This window comes from Triticum aestivum, chromosome 4B (assembly GCF_018294505.1).
Source record: "Triticum aestivum cultivar Chinese Spring chromosome 4B, IWGSC CS RefSeq v2.1, whole genome shotgun sequence".
Classification (NCBI taxonomy): Eukaryota; Viridiplantae; Streptophyta; class Magnoliopsida; order Poales; family Poaceae; genus Triticum; species Triticum aestivum.
This window is the reverse complement of record NC_057804.1, coordinates 668,025,245-668,043,270: the sequence shown is the minus strand read 5'-3', so window position 1 is coordinate 668,043,270 and position 18,026 is coordinate 668,025,245. Positions and strand designations below refer to the sequence as shown.

The following is an 18,026-nucleotide window of genomic DNA, read 5'->3' as shown; positions in this document are numbered from 1 at the left end:
TTAGGGCGCGGCGCGGGTTACGGGGGCGCGCGGCGCGGGGTTGGGAGCGGCGCGGGGTTGGGAGCGGTGCGGCGGCGGCGGCGGCCTTGGGACGGGAGGCGGCAGCGGCGGTGGCGGGGTGGGCGGGGTGCGGCGGTGGTGGAGCGGAAGCGGTGCGGCGGCGGCGGCCTGGGGACGGGAGGCGGCGGCGGCTGCGGGCGGGGCGGGCAGGGTGCGGCGGCGGTGACTAGCGGCGGCGGCGGCTGGTGACGACGGCGGCGGGAGGCGGCGGCGGCGCGGAGGCGCGGCGGCGGCGGCGGCGGCGGCTAGGGTTAGGACCGTACTGCGATAGATACCATGTAGAGAGACAGATTATGGGCTGTGCAATCGCGATGTATTAATCGGTGCACCAGGCACGTATATATAAGTACAGAGGTAGGCCACAACCTCAACTATACAGGAAAAACAGGAGGTGAACCCTACACACACATATGCACGTACACAATATACTCAACAGAATTGATAGAAGATCGATAGATAGAATAGATGGCCCATAAGCCACTGGTGCATCCGGTCCACCAGTTTGGCTGTTCCACAGGATATTTCCGTTCTCTGTTTCATGTGTCCTACCACCATTTCCCCCAACACAGAACAGAATTGAACAAAGCTAGCAATCACTCATAGGTGGCCACCATGGACGTGGCCTCGGTGCTTCTCCCCTTCGTCCTGGCGCTGGTGGCGATCCCGATCTTGCTCGCGCTACACGACTGGCCACGCCTCCCACCGGGCCCGTGCCCGTGGCCGGTGGTGGGCAACCTGCGCCAGATCAAGCCCGTGCGGTGCCGCTGCTTCCAGGAGTGGGCGGAGCGGTATGGGCCAATCTTCTCTGTGTGGTTCGGCTCCTCCCTCACCGTCGTCGTCTCCACGCCAGAGCTGGCAAAGGAGGTGCTCAAGGACCACGACCAGCAGCTCGCCAACCGCACCCGCAACCGCTCCACCCAACGCTTCAGCCGCAACGGCCAGGACCTCGTCTGGGCCGACTACGGCCCGCACTACATCAAGGTGCGCAAGCTGTGCAATCTCGAGCTCTTCACGCAGAAGCGACTCGAGGCGCTCCGCCCCATCCGGGAGGACGAGGTCACCGCCATGGTCTCGTCCGTCCACCGCGCCGCCACCGGCCCCGGTAAGCAAAGCAAGCAACCGAGATTTCATGTTCTTTCTCACCTCCAAACACTGATATTACTTATGCCATGTATTATACTCCCTCTGTCCTATAATATAAGAGCATTTTTGACACTAATGTAGTATCAAAAACGCTCTTATATTATGACACTAGTGTCAAAAACGCTCTAATATTATAGGACAGATGGAGTATATGGTTGCTGCTGCAAATAAACTGGTACATAGGCGAGTCGAGTGGTCGACGAATTGCTTTCTCCTGTTAGACTCGTGTTGGGATGGGAGTTCGTTGGATTAGAAATATTTAACCGTTGTGCACTTTTCTTAGTGTCAAGCTTGCATGAAAAGAAGAAAAAGACGCACTGCCATGCGCAACGATTTTGGATCTGATTTCAGTACCACAAACAGTACGAGCCATCCATCGAAGCGTCGTACCAAGGCCGGATGTCAAAGCATTGTACACAGTGAATCTGACAGAAAAAACATTCATAGCAAGATTTTATAAGATTCGTACCATAATTCTAATTGCAACATTCGTAGCGAAATACAACAAGATTCATAACCACTGATTTAAATAGCACTCTGTACCGTTTTGAGCAATGTCTTGCTAAATGAAATCAGTGTACAATATATCGTTTGCTACACCGCGATATAGATTCGCTATAGCAGATTTTTAAGGATGCACTATTTTGTCGTAGCACACTATTTTTTTCCTTGTTAATACAACACAATTTTACTTGCAAAGGTCGTAGCAAAATACTATAAGATTCATAGCAATATCCTATTGAGTTGAGTTGTCAATTAATTGTTCCAATATTTTTAGGTAATGAAGGAAAGCCACTGGTTGTCAGGAGTCACCTTGCCATGGTGTCTTTCAACAATATAACAAGGCTAGTTTTTGGGAAGCGGTTCATGAATGCAAATGGTGACATTAACGAAGAAGGGCAGGAGTTCAAGAGTATTGTCAACAACGGTATCAAAATTGGTGCATCTCTCTCTATTGCTGAATATGTTTGGTACTTGAGATGGTTGTTTCCACTTAATGAGGAGCTTTACAAGACCCACAATGAGAGAAGGGATCAGCTGACCAAGAAGATCATAGAAGAGCATGCGAAGGCCCTCAAGGAGAGTGGTAGCAAGCATCATTTCGTGGATGCACTGTTGACTCTCAGAGAACAGTATGACCTCAGTGATGACACAGTTTTCGGACTTCTATGGGTATGATGGATGCCCCTTTATATTTAATTAATATATCTTCCTACAGTACATTTTGCTTTTAGTGTCATAAGATGAGATGTCGTGCTAATTTTTAATGTGGAATAAAATATCAATGCCTTGTCAGTGCTCCCATTATTTGCAGAAATGCTGCATTCCCTACCTGTTTATTGCATTGATTGATTTTTGGGAGAAGGGAAAGTTTAGCCAAATTTACTAGATATACGTTTGGTGAGATGCCACTCTCTCAAGGTTGGTGTAAGATGCTGCGATTGGAAAATGCATGTTTATTTTCTCGTTACAAATAAGGCAATGCTTTTGTTGTTAAATACTAATTCATCACCAACTATTTCCTCCTCTAGATAGATTCGGCTGAGCGACAATTAATATGAGAAGGAGGGAGTAGTATTTAGCCAAAAAAAAGTTGTCACACAGTACCTCTTTATATTCCTATCTTGCAAATGCCAAACCTGTTCATACTGATAAACCACTGAAATCTTTGTCACTGGATGCCTCGTATATTCCTATATTGCACATGTCAAACTTGTTCATACTGCTAAATCAACATCAAAGCAGTACACGATATCTGCTATGTACTGAAGTTGCACCCTGATAATCTGTTGAGGGAGCCCTCTTGTGATTTCTTTAGTGCTTACCACCCCAAGATTTGTTCCTTGTGTTCAGGACATCATCACTACTGGCATGGATACAACAGTCATATCAGTCGAGTGGGCAATGGCAGAGCTGGTCAGGTATCCCAGGGTGCAGAAGAAGCTACAAGAGGAGTTGGACAGTGTCATCGGCCGTGACCGCATCATGTCTGAGACAGACTTCCAAAACCTGCCGTACCTGCTAGCCGTCGTCAAAGAGTCCCTCCGGTTGCACCCAGCAACGCCGCTCATGCTACCCCACAAGGCCAGCGCAAGCGTCAAGGTCGGCGGCTACAACATCCCAAAGGGTGCCGATGTCACGGTGAATGTGTGGGCGATCGCTCGCAACCCCGATGTGTGGAGCAACCCGCTGGAGTACAGGCCGGAGCGTTTCCTGGAGGAGAGCATTGACATCAAGGGTGGTGACTTCAGGGTGCTCCCCTTCGGCGCGGCCGGAGGGTGTGTCCTGGCGCGCAGCTGGGAATCAACCTTGTGGCCTCCATGCTCGGGCACCTTCTGCACCATTTCGAGTGGTCTCTGCCAGAAGGTACCATGCCGGAGGATGTTGACATGATGGAGTCCCCCGGAATCGTCACATTCATGAACACGCCGCTGCAGGCTGTCGCCAAGCCGCGCCTGGACAAGGAGGAGTTGTACAACAGGGTCCCGGTTGAGATGTGAGCAAGGTTTTGAATTCTGAACGATTTTTTTTCTCGTGAGGGACACAGATTCCAGGTTACCACGTAACCATGAAATACCAGACAAATTTCAGGCAAAATTTAAATCAAAATTTGAATTCAAAATTATGTACCACTTATATACATTATTATTGAACTGAATATATTCAGAAACTGTCTGGTTAGGTCCGCATGACCGAGGGACAAAACAGCGGCCTATATTTTTTTTCGAAAAGGGGGGACTCCCCGGCCTCTGCATATATAAGGTTGGACTCGATATCGAAGACCCTAGTTACCACTACACCATCGCTACTTAGGTGTGATATGTTTCAGTTCCTGCTGTATCTAACTACACATCGACAGTTTATTTTTGTTTTGAAAGTTCTACTATTTGTTTTACTCGGTATATGGGTTTCTCATGGGGCAGCCAAATTTGCCGTTAGCGGGTGGTTTGTCAAAAACAAATCCTTGGATGTGAGCAGCTTGGAATGTTTTTTTAAGGAGCGGCATGGAATGTTACACCGTTGGGGATTTGTCCCTCCTTGAAAAAAGGTGTTTGATTGAGCTCATGTTATTGTAAACTGGGTGTTAACTTTCCCTTGAAATCGTAAAGTTACAGTCTGAGATTGTTCAAACCTCTTGATGGCTCTGGGCAAAGACGCGCCAAGTGGCAACCGCCGTCTCCGTCTCGTCTACATGAAGACGCTTTTTTTTGCCGAGATGCCCCCCTTGGCTCTCGGAAAACTGTTTGCCCAGTGCTCGATGGACGGTTCTCGACGAAATTGAGTTTGCTTGAGAGGTGTACGTCGAGTACTCTTTGCCGAGAACAATTCTTGGCAAAGCCTTTGCCAAGTGTTTCTGGCACTCGGCGTAGAGTGAATTTCCAGTAGTGTTTGTTCTACTTTGATTATGTACTTTGGTGTGTATTTATATAGGATTTTAATTTTTACTAATGAAAAAAATAGACAATGTATTTGTCCACCTATTACCTAAGGCTATCCATGTAAATGATGGTTGAATAGCGAATATCTGTTTCTGAGCCCGTGCCCAGATGATCCCGTTATCCACACCACTAGTTTGCATATGGGTCTGCACGCAGTGAAGTATTTCCCTACCGTATGCTCCGAAAATTAGTCCAGCCAGGCACGCAATCAATGCGACGGCACGTCGCACTGTTGCTGCGGCTCAGCTTGCCATCGGATGGCTCAGCCATTTTTCTGAGCCTGGCTGGTCCGTGCACGGCGCCGGTTACCAGAGAAAAAATAATAAAGTAATCAAAGTTGTTCGTCGTGGTCGCTATGTACTTTGCTTCAGTACATTAGTTCCCGTAGCAACCTGTTTATCAAAGTTGTTTTGAACGCTCGGACCTGCGTAATTACTGAAGGTGTCTCCCTCTACCACTAAGCCTGTTTCCCCATGTAGACCTGCTGGTTTTTATGCATTGGCCAATGTACAAGCTGGCCGGGATTTTCCGATGCAAAATGACACGTGATCTCAATCGAGCCAATCTAACGTTCATCACTCGCACAGCCAAAAGATCTTGCCAAGCTGCAATCACTCTGAAAGTGCACGTTAGACACTCCACTATCTTACCTGCGAAGCAAACGAGATGTGCATTAAAAAGGGTTATACGTTTGGGTCTGTCTTGGACACATCTAGATGTGACACTAACTTGATGTCCTTTATGTTTGTGGTCTATTTTTTTTGTCCCAATTTTTTTGTCCCTTATTGCTGTGTTATTTGTGAGAGCTTAGATGTGACATCCTTAGAAAACATCTAGATGTGAATTAGACAAACTGTATACGTTTTATTTCCCTTCCTAAACTACAACAACCCTGTGCATGATCAAGGCAGTCACACACACCTGCTGCATGGCTCGTGTTGCGCCACCAAAGGGTACACAAATGACCATCCACCGGTGTCACCAACCCAGCACCGAAAGTCATTGAATATGGTGCAGAACCTATGCTGGAACTTCTTTGTTAGTTCCTCATGTTTGATTTTTATCTCATCTGTCGGATCAGTCTCAGTGGGGTAAAGCACCATCATAATTTTCTTCTCCGTCTCCGGGATGTACAATGACTAACAATCCATGAAATTCACCGGGAACATGAACTGAAAGTTTATTTGTTCAATAACAGACATACAAAATCAGACAGATAGTACCATAGGGGATAGTATTGGTTTGTGGTAGCCAATCCATTTACCTTCTTCGGCCAGTCAATCCTATAGCCCATCACTTCTGAATTCATCATAGTGCTGATGTAATTCCAGTCAGTTTCAGCATCATCCCTACAAAGCTCTTCCTGCATCGGGAATGAACAAAGCACAATCAGTTCCGTATGAGATACAGGTAGCACACAAATACTAGTTCCCACTAAGCAAGATTTTTACCACAAAACACGGATAAAAAATCCCTCTAAACCTATCAAGCCACTCTGCAACTGCTATGTCCCCCTGCTCAGTATCGTTTTGATCCCGAGTCTCCATTTCTGCAGCTTCCTGGCTTTCATTCTCTAGTTCATCACAATTTATGTCATCCTGTTCACCATCTTCTACAGATTTACAGCTAACACCCCACTGTTCTTGACCACCAGGTGAGGCCAGGGTCTCCGGCAAGAATATCAGCAAACACCTCCAGCGTCTTCGTGACATCATCCTCGGCTTGTTCACGGCTAATCTTTCCACACATATTTCTAAGAGTCCTTTTCGTGAATGGAACCTTCTCAACAGAACCAAAAAGGCTTCCTATGATGTTGTAAACCTTCCCAAGGTTCACATTGTTTTCCCTTAGTTGCTTTATTAAATCTTTTGTGTATACATCAATGTCTTTGTCCAACACCCATCATTAAAGACATTGAATTGTTGTGGCCCTCATGGTGCTCTGTGATGTACCAACTGTTGTCTACCACACACAAGAGCCTAATCAGCGCTGGACACTCGCATCCGCACTCTTATGAGGCTCCTCTGCATACTTGCGGAAGGCTCCTCCAGAGCGCTCATCCGAGAAGGACATTGTGCCCGGTCTAGTCACGCATTGCCTAGCCGCAGCCTGAATTTGGAAATCATACATGCTCAGTTTCAGTAACGTTATCACAATAGTACTAGCAGTCTAATGTCAGCGGCTCTGCAATATAAATAACGCATAATATATATTTTTTGCCTTCAAATGGTTCGAATTACTTATCGCTATGGGAATTCTGGTAAGGATCAACAAATCAAACTGTTTATTTCTGATGAAAAATGTACACTACAGATGAAATTGCGTACAGAGTTCAGGAAATACAGTCCAACAGCAAGGAGGATTTTGTTTTCACACCTTTGTATCCAGCCAGACGCTTGTGGATTGACTCTGTCAGTCGACTGCGCCGACCTTGTCGGAGATGCATTACGGCCACGGCGAGCTCCTTCACGCGCTCTACCTATTCCATCGTCTCCGACCTTTTCCGCACAACCAGACCCATAGCAATAGATTCCGCGGGAACCACATATGACCGGCTCCGTCGTCCTCCAGGAAGACGAGGGTAATCGGATCTGGGTGCTCAAGGTTGTCAGCGAATTCCTCTCTCAGGGGAAACCTGAAAAACGACGGCAATCGCCGGCACCAAGGCTCGTTCGTCAGGTTTCTTCTGCATGCGTGGCATTCTGCTCAAGAAATCCCAAAAGCAATTTACAGATCTGTGAAGACTAACCTGTCAACGGCGTCAAGCAGGAACTCCATACTAGCATCCTCCATCCCCCCGTTGGCGCCGGCTAAGAACGAGCGCCGCCGCAAGGACCAGCCGCAGCAGGGGGATAGCGGTGTTTTGGCCCGAACAGGGTGGCGGTGAGGGTTTCCAAAACGAACCAGCCCAGAGAGGGACGCCCTTGTCCCCCGACGTCCTGGACACCTAATCTGATCCGTGGCCCGGCTAAATCGTTGACGTCCTGGTCGATGGCCCAGTTAGCCAGCCCGCATGCTCCGTCCCTCCCCACGTCTTGGGCCCACGCTTGAACCAGTGTTTCGTACCGTATTTCCAGCGTACATCCTATTTTCTAGAGTTCGCCTCAACCGCGACAGCTGGATTTGTTCGCATCCCGAGCCTGGAACGGACGCGAGAGATTTCGGGTCCAGCTGCGCTCGGGCACCGAATCGCCGCTTCCGTTGAATATCGCTTTCTTGAGTGAAACTTGGCACTGTGTTCACATTTTAGGTCCTCTTAGGGCATCTCCAACATTGTTTGTCAAACTGGTCGTAACTGCGCGGTCCGGACAGTTTGAACCCTCCAACGTTGTCCTCCAAACGTCCGCAGACCGGTCCAAATGTCTGAATCCTCACAAAATGGAAGCAAACAGGTAGGAGGTTTGCAGGCGTCCGGACCTATGTCATGCACGCTACTGACTGCCCGGACCCACATAGCCAGTGACAGATCGAATAACTTTGGCAGTGGGCAGATTCGACTGGATCAATATTGCACCTTCGACCGGTACTTCTGTGTCAAAAGACAACAAGAGCAAGGGCACAACCACCGACGCTGAAGCCCAAACCGCCCAATAACGTGTCAGCCTCTTAGGAATCACCTACCAAGTTGCCTCAGAAAAAAAGAATGAATCCCCTACCGAGTCCATCGTCGTTCTCCTCAAAATACCCGTTGCTGAGCCGCCGCAACCCGCTCCGTGCCACCGCACCACGCTGTGCTCCTTCGTCTGACACTGCACCGCCTCTGCGTGACACCCGCCACTTAGTGTCGGCACCCAGTCCGCGGCACGTCGGTGCTGCACAGCCGCCCACTCGGTTCAACTGTGCACTGCGCCTCCCGCTGCTGCGCGCCATCTTGCAAGAAGCGGCCGGAGGAGCAAGCATTGCAGCTAGAAGCGGCGGGCGCAAGATTTGTTCTCACACCAGTGGTGATATTGGCACATCAACCATCAAATTGCATTTTGCGCTTTAATTGTGCATATTTAATGTATTGCTGGTGCTTTTCGTACTGCCATACTCTACAGCCTGCAGAGATGGACTAATATTCATATTCAGGACCTTGACAATGAGGTTATTGCTTTAAATTCGGGGCTGGGCTCAATGCTTTGGCAGGAATTACATTTTACATACTCTACGCTTCATTTCTACAACTACATCTTCAAGGTATTATTCCCTTTATCAAAAGCTACAACTCTTTTTGGGAAAAGTGTATGCACAACAGCACAAGTACTCACTTGTGCAAAGATTTACATTCATATTTTTTTGCCCATAATTGTAGGTGTCACTTGTTATTCGTGGGTTGTGTTGTGGCATCTAGTAGTTCCCAAGACAGTGTTATGCATTTCATATTTTATATGCTTTTCATGTTTTTAGTACTGAATTCCATGAGTTTTGCCTGAGTAGTCTTGTTCAATTGCATTTGTAAAGAAAAAAATTGACCTTAAATTTCGCACTGGCTAAGTCCAATTTCTAGATCCATCCACCACTAGTCATGAACAACCATATACTCCTTCCGACCAAAAATAAGTGACTCAACTTTGTACTACGGGAGGAGTATAAATTTGTAACTCGCAAATGACGATCATATATACATGCAGACAAACACTCGATGGGAAGAAACAGAAAAGAAGGATCGTAGGGTGAACATCATACATCAGTCGGCTCACGGCCGGCTGGTCTTTTGAAAAGATCAGATAAAATGAGCGCAAACAATGATCATACTGACATCCGTATGGACCGTATCGTCATGAACAACCATACATAAATTTGGTCACCCGTAAATGGCGATCATATTTACATGCAAGCAAACACGCAATACCTGTACACACTCATACCTCGTCCGGACCAGGAAAGGCGAAGCTGGCCGAAAGAGCAGACCTCTCGAACCTATTATTCTCGTAGTGCAAACACGTAGCATGAAGGCGACACCGATCGACACTGGACGCCTCCGTTCATGATATACCATAACTAGCTACGAAAGTCGGGCATGCATGCATGCACATACTATGTGGCCACATAATCGACCGACCGATGAATTACGGCGGACCCGTAGTATTGTACGGCCCATCGCCTTGGTGACCATGACCGGGGCCGGGGCTATGGCCGGGAGTCGTCTCCTTGTCAATGGGCTCGACGGCGGGGAAGCTGCTGACGCCCTCGCTTCCCCCGGAGACCCTCCCGGGAGCCGAAGTTGCCACTGCACCCCTTGCGCAATGAACCACCCCTGGCATGGAGATGGAGTGCGTGACCAGGAGGAGGGCGATGGCCATGGCGGCAAAGGTCGAGGCAGACGATGATTTGTTGGTCATATTGAACTTGGCAAGAGTAGTCGCTACTAGGTTGTTGGTCTCTGTGTGAGTCGAGTGTTGAGAGGGTGGAGGCGTTCATTTGGCGCCTTATATAGCCGTCTAGTGAAGTGGAGATTATGGAAGCATGTTAGTTTTTGTTAGTGACGATGCAAAAGTGTAGTACATGCATGCAAGCACATGATGCTTCTTTTCATGAGAGGATAAACATATACAACTATATCGGATAATGCTCCACCTTATATTTAATTAACAAAGTGATGGTTCAGTATTCTTGGCGCCAGTATTAGGAACCACGAGCGCGAAACGGCAAAAAGGTGTGCCTATATGATAAATCATGGAGACACCATAATATACTATCACAAAGGATGCCGCATAGATATGGTAATATTCTGTCCAAGGTTTCCTTCGGATCGATCGGTGATGTCACTTCTACCTAACCCTCTCTTTCGAATCCAGTACTGCCACTTGACCGAAGTTTTTACTCCTGTAACCGGTTATAGGGCAAAGTAAGAAATGCTCTGAGTCGCTACTAGAGGTTCTTGGTCAGTGTTGACGCGGTAGAGGCGTCCATTCGTCGCCTTATTACATAGCCACCTGGTGAAGTGGTGATTACGTTATGGTGTTGGTGACGCAAAAGTGTTGGCACATGCATGCAAGCACACGATGCTTCTTTTTATGAGACGATAAATATATACAACTCAATCAGATGTTCCATCTTATATTTAACAAAGTGATGGTCCTATATTCATGGAGGCAGTATTAGAAACCACAAGCGTAAAATGGAAAAAGGTGCCTATCTTGTGGAGACAGCACAATATACTGTCACAAAGAATGTCGCATAGATGTGGCAGTATTCTGTCCAAGGTTTCCTTCAGATCGATTGGTGTTGTCACTTGTACCTAACCTTCTCTTTAGAACCTTGTACTCCCACTTGGACGTTCTTTATAATCGTAATTAGATTTCATGGTTGCTTTAGAATGTAAAGCCAATAAGCCAAGCCAGCGGAATCATTAGGGAACTCCCAGATGTCACACTCTCATCTGCCCATGAGTCACTTGACCATTAATTCTCGACCGAATCTTACTTTTAGAACATCAACTCTGTTTTATTTTTCATTTTCTCTACTTTATTTACGTGGCAAATGGATTCCAAGGTTTTACATAAGTTCTCATCATTATTTCAAGTGATCCACACCATTTTATCATTTTGACCCTACAACATCACTAAGCCATACTACATTACCTAATTATACCTAAAATGTATACTAGCTAGGGTGGCAAGGATATGGTATTACCAACTACTCCACCAACTATTCATTGTCTAGACGCACCAAGACCGCCTCCCCCCCCCCCCCCCCCCCCCCCTCCTTAAAAGGAATAAGATCATATCCCGAAGAGATAGGATCAAGATCCCTAAAAAGAGGGATAGCGATGGGTGGGCCCCTTTTACCAACGACCCAAGGGGCTTGGAGGGCAAGCCACCAACCGCCCCCCCCCCCCCCCCCCCCCCCGCCTATATAAATGGTGGGAAGGCGCGTGGGGCATCAGCCCTTCCACCCCTTGGCGCCTCTCCCTCCCGTTACTCCTCCTCCTCAGCATAGCTCTTGGCGAAGCCCTGCTGGTATTCCGCTGGCACCACCACCACCATGCTGTCGTGCTGGCCTAGATCTCAACTACCTCTCCACCATCTCTTGTTGGATCAAGAAGGCGGAGACGTCACCGAGCCGTACGTGTGCACGTCTCGGAGGTGCCGTCCGTTCGGCGCTGGATCGGATTGGATCTCGAAGGAAGTACGACTAGGCCAACCATGATCTCTAGATCGTTAACGCTTTTGTTCTACAAGGGTATGTAGACACCTCTCCCTCTCGTTGCTAGCATCTACATAGATTAGATCTTGAGTGTTTCATAGGAAAAAATTATTTTCCATGCAACGTTCCCCATCACCCCCCACCCTAAGATATATGATGGGGTAGCCTGCCCAGCGAGCTTCTTCCTCCCCTCCGACGAGGTTTCTTCCTCCCCTCCGGCTGTTTCCTCCTACAACCAAAATCGACTGACCCAACTTCGAAATTCAGGCGATTGACATGTAGCTATTGTGTTTATAATTTTGTCCCTACAACATCACTAAGCCATACTATATTACTTAATGTGTACCTAAAATGTACTTGCTAGGGTGACAAGGATATGGTACTACCAACTACTCCACCGACTATTCATGGTTGCCTTAGACTATGGATCCGTGCCTCCGAAATCATCAAGGGCTCTTAATTAAACACTACAGCACGCCAATCTCAATTGTAGTTTGAACGAGTGATATAAGACACTAAGTTAGATAAAGGTGATACTTATTTTGCAAAACATCAAGCACATACGTACACTGCCACCACCCACACGGTGGCAATTGAAGACATAACTCACTGAGCTTCAAGATTAGTGATGTCAACTATCAATGGGAGCATCCAGTACCACCACAAGGTTCAGAACGCACACATGGTTCGTCTTCATCACCCCACAATACATAAATTCCAGTTTACAATACTCGTTTTTCTGTCCACCATCGGCGGCGGCCGCAGCGTTGTAGTGGTGGTCTTGGTCAGCTGCACGGTACCTTACGTGCAGCAGCGGTGGTGAGATGCGATCGTCGCAGAGGTGATGTGCAGTGCCAAGAAGGTGTGCAGTCCGGTGGCGCAATCGGCGGTGTGAGTTGCACGACGGTCTGTGATCTTGTTGGGGCCTTCTCTCAGGATCAAGTGGTCGTTTAGCACTCCACGCCACAGCTTCTCGTGAGGTGTCTTCTACGGTGGCCGTCAGACTAGGGAAGTCCAGATCGTGACTGTATGAGGCATCGTATGTGTCAAGCATGTCCAGATGCTTCCATGGCTGGACGGTGGCTTACCAGGCATATACCCTACATCGGATGCTTTGGTGCATGGAGTCGTCAGATGGCCTTGTGGGCTCTTGATGGCGCGAGCTACCGTGCAGTGCGCTGCGACCTCACACCAGCTGCTCTCCATAGCCGGCGTACAGATGTAACAGCCAGTGTCTTCGTCGACGGCATCTTACATGGGCATGGTAAGTGGACTCCGCAACTAGTCAGGTGCTGTTGACGAGGACACACCATAGCAAGAGGCGATGCGTGATGGTGTCTTCTGTAGACCTGCCACCAGCATTCACTTGCTAGGATGACGCGAGACTGCCGAAGCATCCTGATCTGGGATTTTGGCGATCTCTTTGCCCTTCCTCCCTCATTAATGGCCTTACCCCGTTTGTAGTACTGCTGGGATTGCGGTAGAGGTGGCAACACATGATCACTTGGATTGGTGGTGCTTTTTGAGTACTTGGTTTTGGGCTTCGGGGTTAATACCTTAGGTCTGACCCTAACTGGTTATACCTGGCAATGGCGGTGTTTGTGTCGTTACCTGTTGAAGGCATTGCTTGGAATTTGCTTGGACATAATCTTCAGGGTGAAAACCCATGATTTGACAATGGTTGGATCTGGTGACGGCGGCGCTTGCGCGTCGTTCCCTTCCTGGAGGCGGCGCTTGAAGAACCTTTCTCGTAGTCCTTGTGTTATGAAGAGATGGTTGGTGCTGATGGTCCTTTTTTCTTTTCTTCACCTATGCATAGCTTCGGTCTTGTATGACTTTGCTTTTGCTAGTGTGATTCTTTATGTGTGTGTGTGTGTGTTAGTGTTGGCTGTGTGCATCGTAGTTATGCAGAGGCTGGGTGTGTTCTCATTGTGTTTTGTATCCCCTTGATGCTACATTATGAGTCAATAAAAACACCCTTTATCCAAAACATATTCAAAAGACACACATAGTTCATCTACATCATCACACAGTTATCTGCAGGATTAGGCGCCCAAGAAGCTAGCAAAATTAGAATGTAGTCCCTTGATATGTGTTAAGGTCGCTCTTTTCTATCTAGTTCGTCCACCGAGTCACTATAGTTGCTTGTCAGAACGGACACATAGTTCATCTTCGGGTGCTAACTCCCTATTTCAAGTTCAACAACTGTCGCGTAAGTACATGGCAATGGCAGGACACCTCCGATCTCAGCCAAGGAAGTGTGGGTTGGGGTCATCTTTCTCTCGGGGTCTGGCCCTTGGGGGCCCCTCTTCTCATCACTCAAAGGTACAAAATGTAAAATTCATAAAAAGTACTCACTCTGTCCTATAATGTAAGAGTGGCAAAAAAAAAACGTCTTATATTATGAAACGGAGGGAGTAGAAGTCATTTGCTTTAATCCAAAGCATAAAGAAAGACATGCGTAGTCTTTGGAACAAAGAACTTTACTATATCTAAAAAATAAAGCGCTTCTACGAACACGTCTTCCTCAGTAGTAGACATATTTGTGTTGTTGCTCTGACATGTAGTATAGCCGCTAACAACATGCCCGGCAGGGGCGGATCCAGGCCCCAGGCCTGGGGCGTGAGGCCCATACGCAGTGTATATTCTAGCAGGTACTGTATACATCTGCTACAGTGTACAAAGGTGGCCCGGGGCGGCCCACTGGGCTGGCTCCGCCCATGATGCCCGGTGCATGGTACCGTGACTACCGGAAAAAACTAAATGATTGCCACAAACGCCACACCATCTACAACGCCGCAAGGTTTGTGATTGAGGAAAAATCGTCGGTGCCGGTTTTTCCCTTTAGCCCTGATGGAGTTATTTTACCTCTCAAGTTCTCGATCGAGCTCCCCCCTTGATGCTTGTCCATGTCAAATCTTCGCAAGATCTGAACGTCTCATATCCATAACAGTGCGTGAGGCGTGCACCATGCATCTGGGGAGGCGCCCAAGAAGCTAGACAGATGAGGAGTTTGGTACAGAAGCTTGTTGGGGAAGAAATTAAAGGAGGGTGGCACAGAAGCATGGACGCAAAACTGTGCAGACTTCATTATCACTGGGAAAGTTCGAGGAAGCGCGGGAAGCACACGACCACGTTGGGCTGGCTATGCTGTGTTTATACTTTTGGACTGGATTGCTAATCTGGCCAGAAATTATGTGTGTGCCATGTCCTTTTTCTTGGGAATTCCCTAACGGACGCACGTTGCGTCAAGATGTCGACGTTTCCCATCTTAGCTGTTTAGCATGTACTCGGATCCTGGTTTTGAGAACGTTCAAACTCCGGTTTATTCTGGTAAACAATTTTGTCCGGTTTCCCGTTGTTGTTTTTGTTTTTTTACTTTAACTTTTACCTTTTCGATTACTTGTTTCTTTTTTCTTTTCACTTTTTGTTTTCTTTTTTATTTTATTTTTTCGTATTTTCTTTTTCAGGTTGACTTCTCTTTTAATATTTTTTTCACAATTTTCAAATTTTGTTCAGATTTTCAAAAAAATTCCTCCTTTTTTTTCATATAATCAAAAAATATTCTCATACCAAAAAATGTACAGGAATTTAAAAAACTATTCTTGTCTTTAAATTTTGTTCACAAGTTGAAAAAATGTTCAGGAATTCCAAAGATTTTTTTATTGTTCACAAGTTGAAAAATTATTCATTTTTTAAAAAATGTTCAGGTATTTTTGTGGTTTCAAATTTTGTCAGAAATTAAAAAAAGTTCGAATTTTAGAAAATGTTCAAGAACTTAAAAAATGTTCACGATTTCAATATTTTTTATTGAAATTTCATAAAATGTTCCATTATTTCGTGATTACAAATTTTGGTCGGAAGTTCAATAAATGTTTGCGTTTCAAAAATGTTCAAGAATTTTTGAAAAATGTTAACAATTTGTAACAGTTCGGAATTTCATGAAATGTTCCATTTTAAAGTTTTTGTTCATAAATTCAAAAAATATTCACGATTTCATTTTTTTCCAATTATCATGAAATGTGTCCACTTTTCAAATTTTTTTGTTGAAAAAATAAAAAATTGTTCGCGGTTTCAACATTTGTTCAGAATTTCATAATTTGTTCATAAATTCAGAAAATGTTTATGTTTTTCAGAAAACAATATTTTTGTTCCCTTTTCTACTTTTTCAATTTTTGTTCACATATTCAAAAAATGTTCCTGTCTCCGGTTTTTCTTCTTCTGGAATTACATAAATGTTGCTACTTTTTGAAAATATACATTAAAAACAAGTTCAACCCAGTAACTAATTCAGATTCGCTACAATAGCTACTGTCGGTTCGCTACAGTATATACCATTCCGGTTCCACATCTATGGTTAGTTCTTTAAGGGATGCACTGCTTTATTAACAACAGTACTCGTTAGCCCGAGTGGCTAGTAGTGCGTGATTGTAAGCAGTTGGTCTCCGGTTAGATTCCTGGGTCGTGCGTGTTTCCTTTTTCGTGCTATATTTTCCGTCCCGCGGTAGAACTCGATGGGCCAGCCCAGTCAAGTCTCTCTCTGTGCGTCAGGCCACCAATTTGACGCAAAGCGTGTCAAATAGGGGCTCCCTTTTTCTTGGGCTTGAGGTTGGTTCCATTCAAATCATGCAAATTAGAGTCCAAAACAAGGGCAAAAGAGTTTGAAAAAGTAGATACGATGGAGACATATCAGTGCACTTGCTTAAAATTGCTCGCATGGTACTGATCAGACGCCTAGAATTTTTCCAGGCCTCGATCACATTCCATGCAGCTCTGCAGGTGACCAGGGAAGTGATTGACCGGATCGGGTTAGTGTGGGGGTTTGTGAGGCAGGAGGAAGAATGTGCGACGTCAGAGGGGATTTCTGCGGGAGGAGGTAGAAGGTGTGGCGCGGTCGGACTCTGATTGGAGGCGAAGAAAAATGACCGAAAGCAAAAGAAATAGAATAACGCCAATCACCTTTGAAATAGTGAGTCCCTTAAAATTATAAAATTGAAGCGCATGCACCGTGGCACGATCTCATGTAGGCCTGCTCTTCAATTTGGCACTCGCTTTAATGTGTGCCTGAAGCGGCTTTCCCCCCTTCCATGGAGAAAGGAACGCTGGCTAAAAGCAGCTCTAGCAAAGTCGTCAAATCACACCCTCTAAAAACAGTTGTGGAGTGACCTGCATTTTCCGCAGGCTGGGACCTTGCGTGTAAATTCAGTGTTGCCAAAACAGGATCTATATATTTATGGATCCACCTGTGAGCGTATGTGTCGTATGTGTCGTTTGTACCCAAATCTTTCTCATGTATGTCTGTGATCTCGTCTCTTCTTTTTGTTCCACTTACACAATTTTTATATGCATGTTCCCCAAAATAGGATGTTCAACACCACGTACAAGGTATTGACATTTCAAGTAATTTCAGTGATATGGAACGAGAAACTTAAAACGCGGTTTTATTTTGCTGGCAACCGCCATTTTGGAGACCTCAAGGGAGAGGGACTTAGTTAGGCTGCTTCGACTTGGCCTTGGATGCGTTCCAAGCATCAACGAGCGTCTTGGATGCGGGAGGTGGCCACAACGGCTTTGTTCTTCATATCGGCTGCTTCGACTTCATGGCGAATATCGACTCCATCGGGTAACATGACCACGACGCTCCGATGTGATCATTCTTTTTCCAGCCAGCTCACTTTCTAGGAGTATTAGAAATTCAACTGAGGTTCCCATGTTGGCACACCAAGGAAAATAGAGACAACTACTCTCCGGAATAACTTGAAGAAACCATTGTCTGGTTTCCTAATCCTTAACGTCGATGCGTCTTTCTCTGATGATGATAACGGTGGTTCTTGTGGAGCTGTCATTCGTGATCATACTAGAGACTTTACTCCAGCAGCTGTTGCTGGAACGGAACATGTAGCTGACGTGGTTACTGTTGAATCGGAAGCGCCATGTCAAAGACTTTTGCTCCTTCAGTCAGGGATGTGAGAAGGTGGTTGTCGAAACTCATAACGTGACTATGGTTGATGCATTGAATGGAAACGAGGATTACTCGTTGGTGGGCTGCACCGATCCTCAATGAATGTCGAAGTCTACTTGCGAATTTCGGGAAGGTCTTTATTGAACATTGTATAGTCGAACATGGTTGCCCATGAGCTAGCTAGTTTTGGGAGGTCTAATCCACCGATGTTGTGATCGGATACACATCCAGGTTTTATTTTATCTTAATGAGTAGACGATGTAGGTGTGATTTAAGTTAATAAAAGCTAG

The 18,026-nt window shown here is 46.3% G+C and overlaps 1 long non-coding RNA gene and 1 pseudogene across 2 annotated transcripts; one reads left to right on the top strand and one right to left on the bottom strand.

Moving 5' to 3' along the window:
- The first annotated feature begins 630 nt into the window (after nt 1–630).
- On the top strand, nt 631–3,909 carry LOC123089831 (cytochrome P450 98A1-like; annotated as a pseudogene).
- Nucleotides 3,910–5,483: 1,574 nt separating this feature from the next.
- LOC123089830 (uncharacterized) lies at nt 5,484–7,575 on the bottom strand. 2 transcript variants are annotated; one of them, XR_006442385.1, is made up of 4 exons: nt 7,393–7,575; nt 7,020–7,278; nt 5,908–6,006; nt 5,484–5,815 (listed from the first exon to the last, which is right to left on the bottom strand). It is a non-coding gene; the product is annotated as an uncharacterized lncRNA (long non-coding RNA). The 2 variants fall into 2 exon arrangements; XR_006442384.1 differs by having other exon boundaries at nt 5,484–6,006.
- Between the last annotated feature and the right edge of the window lie 10,451 nt (nt 7,576–18,026).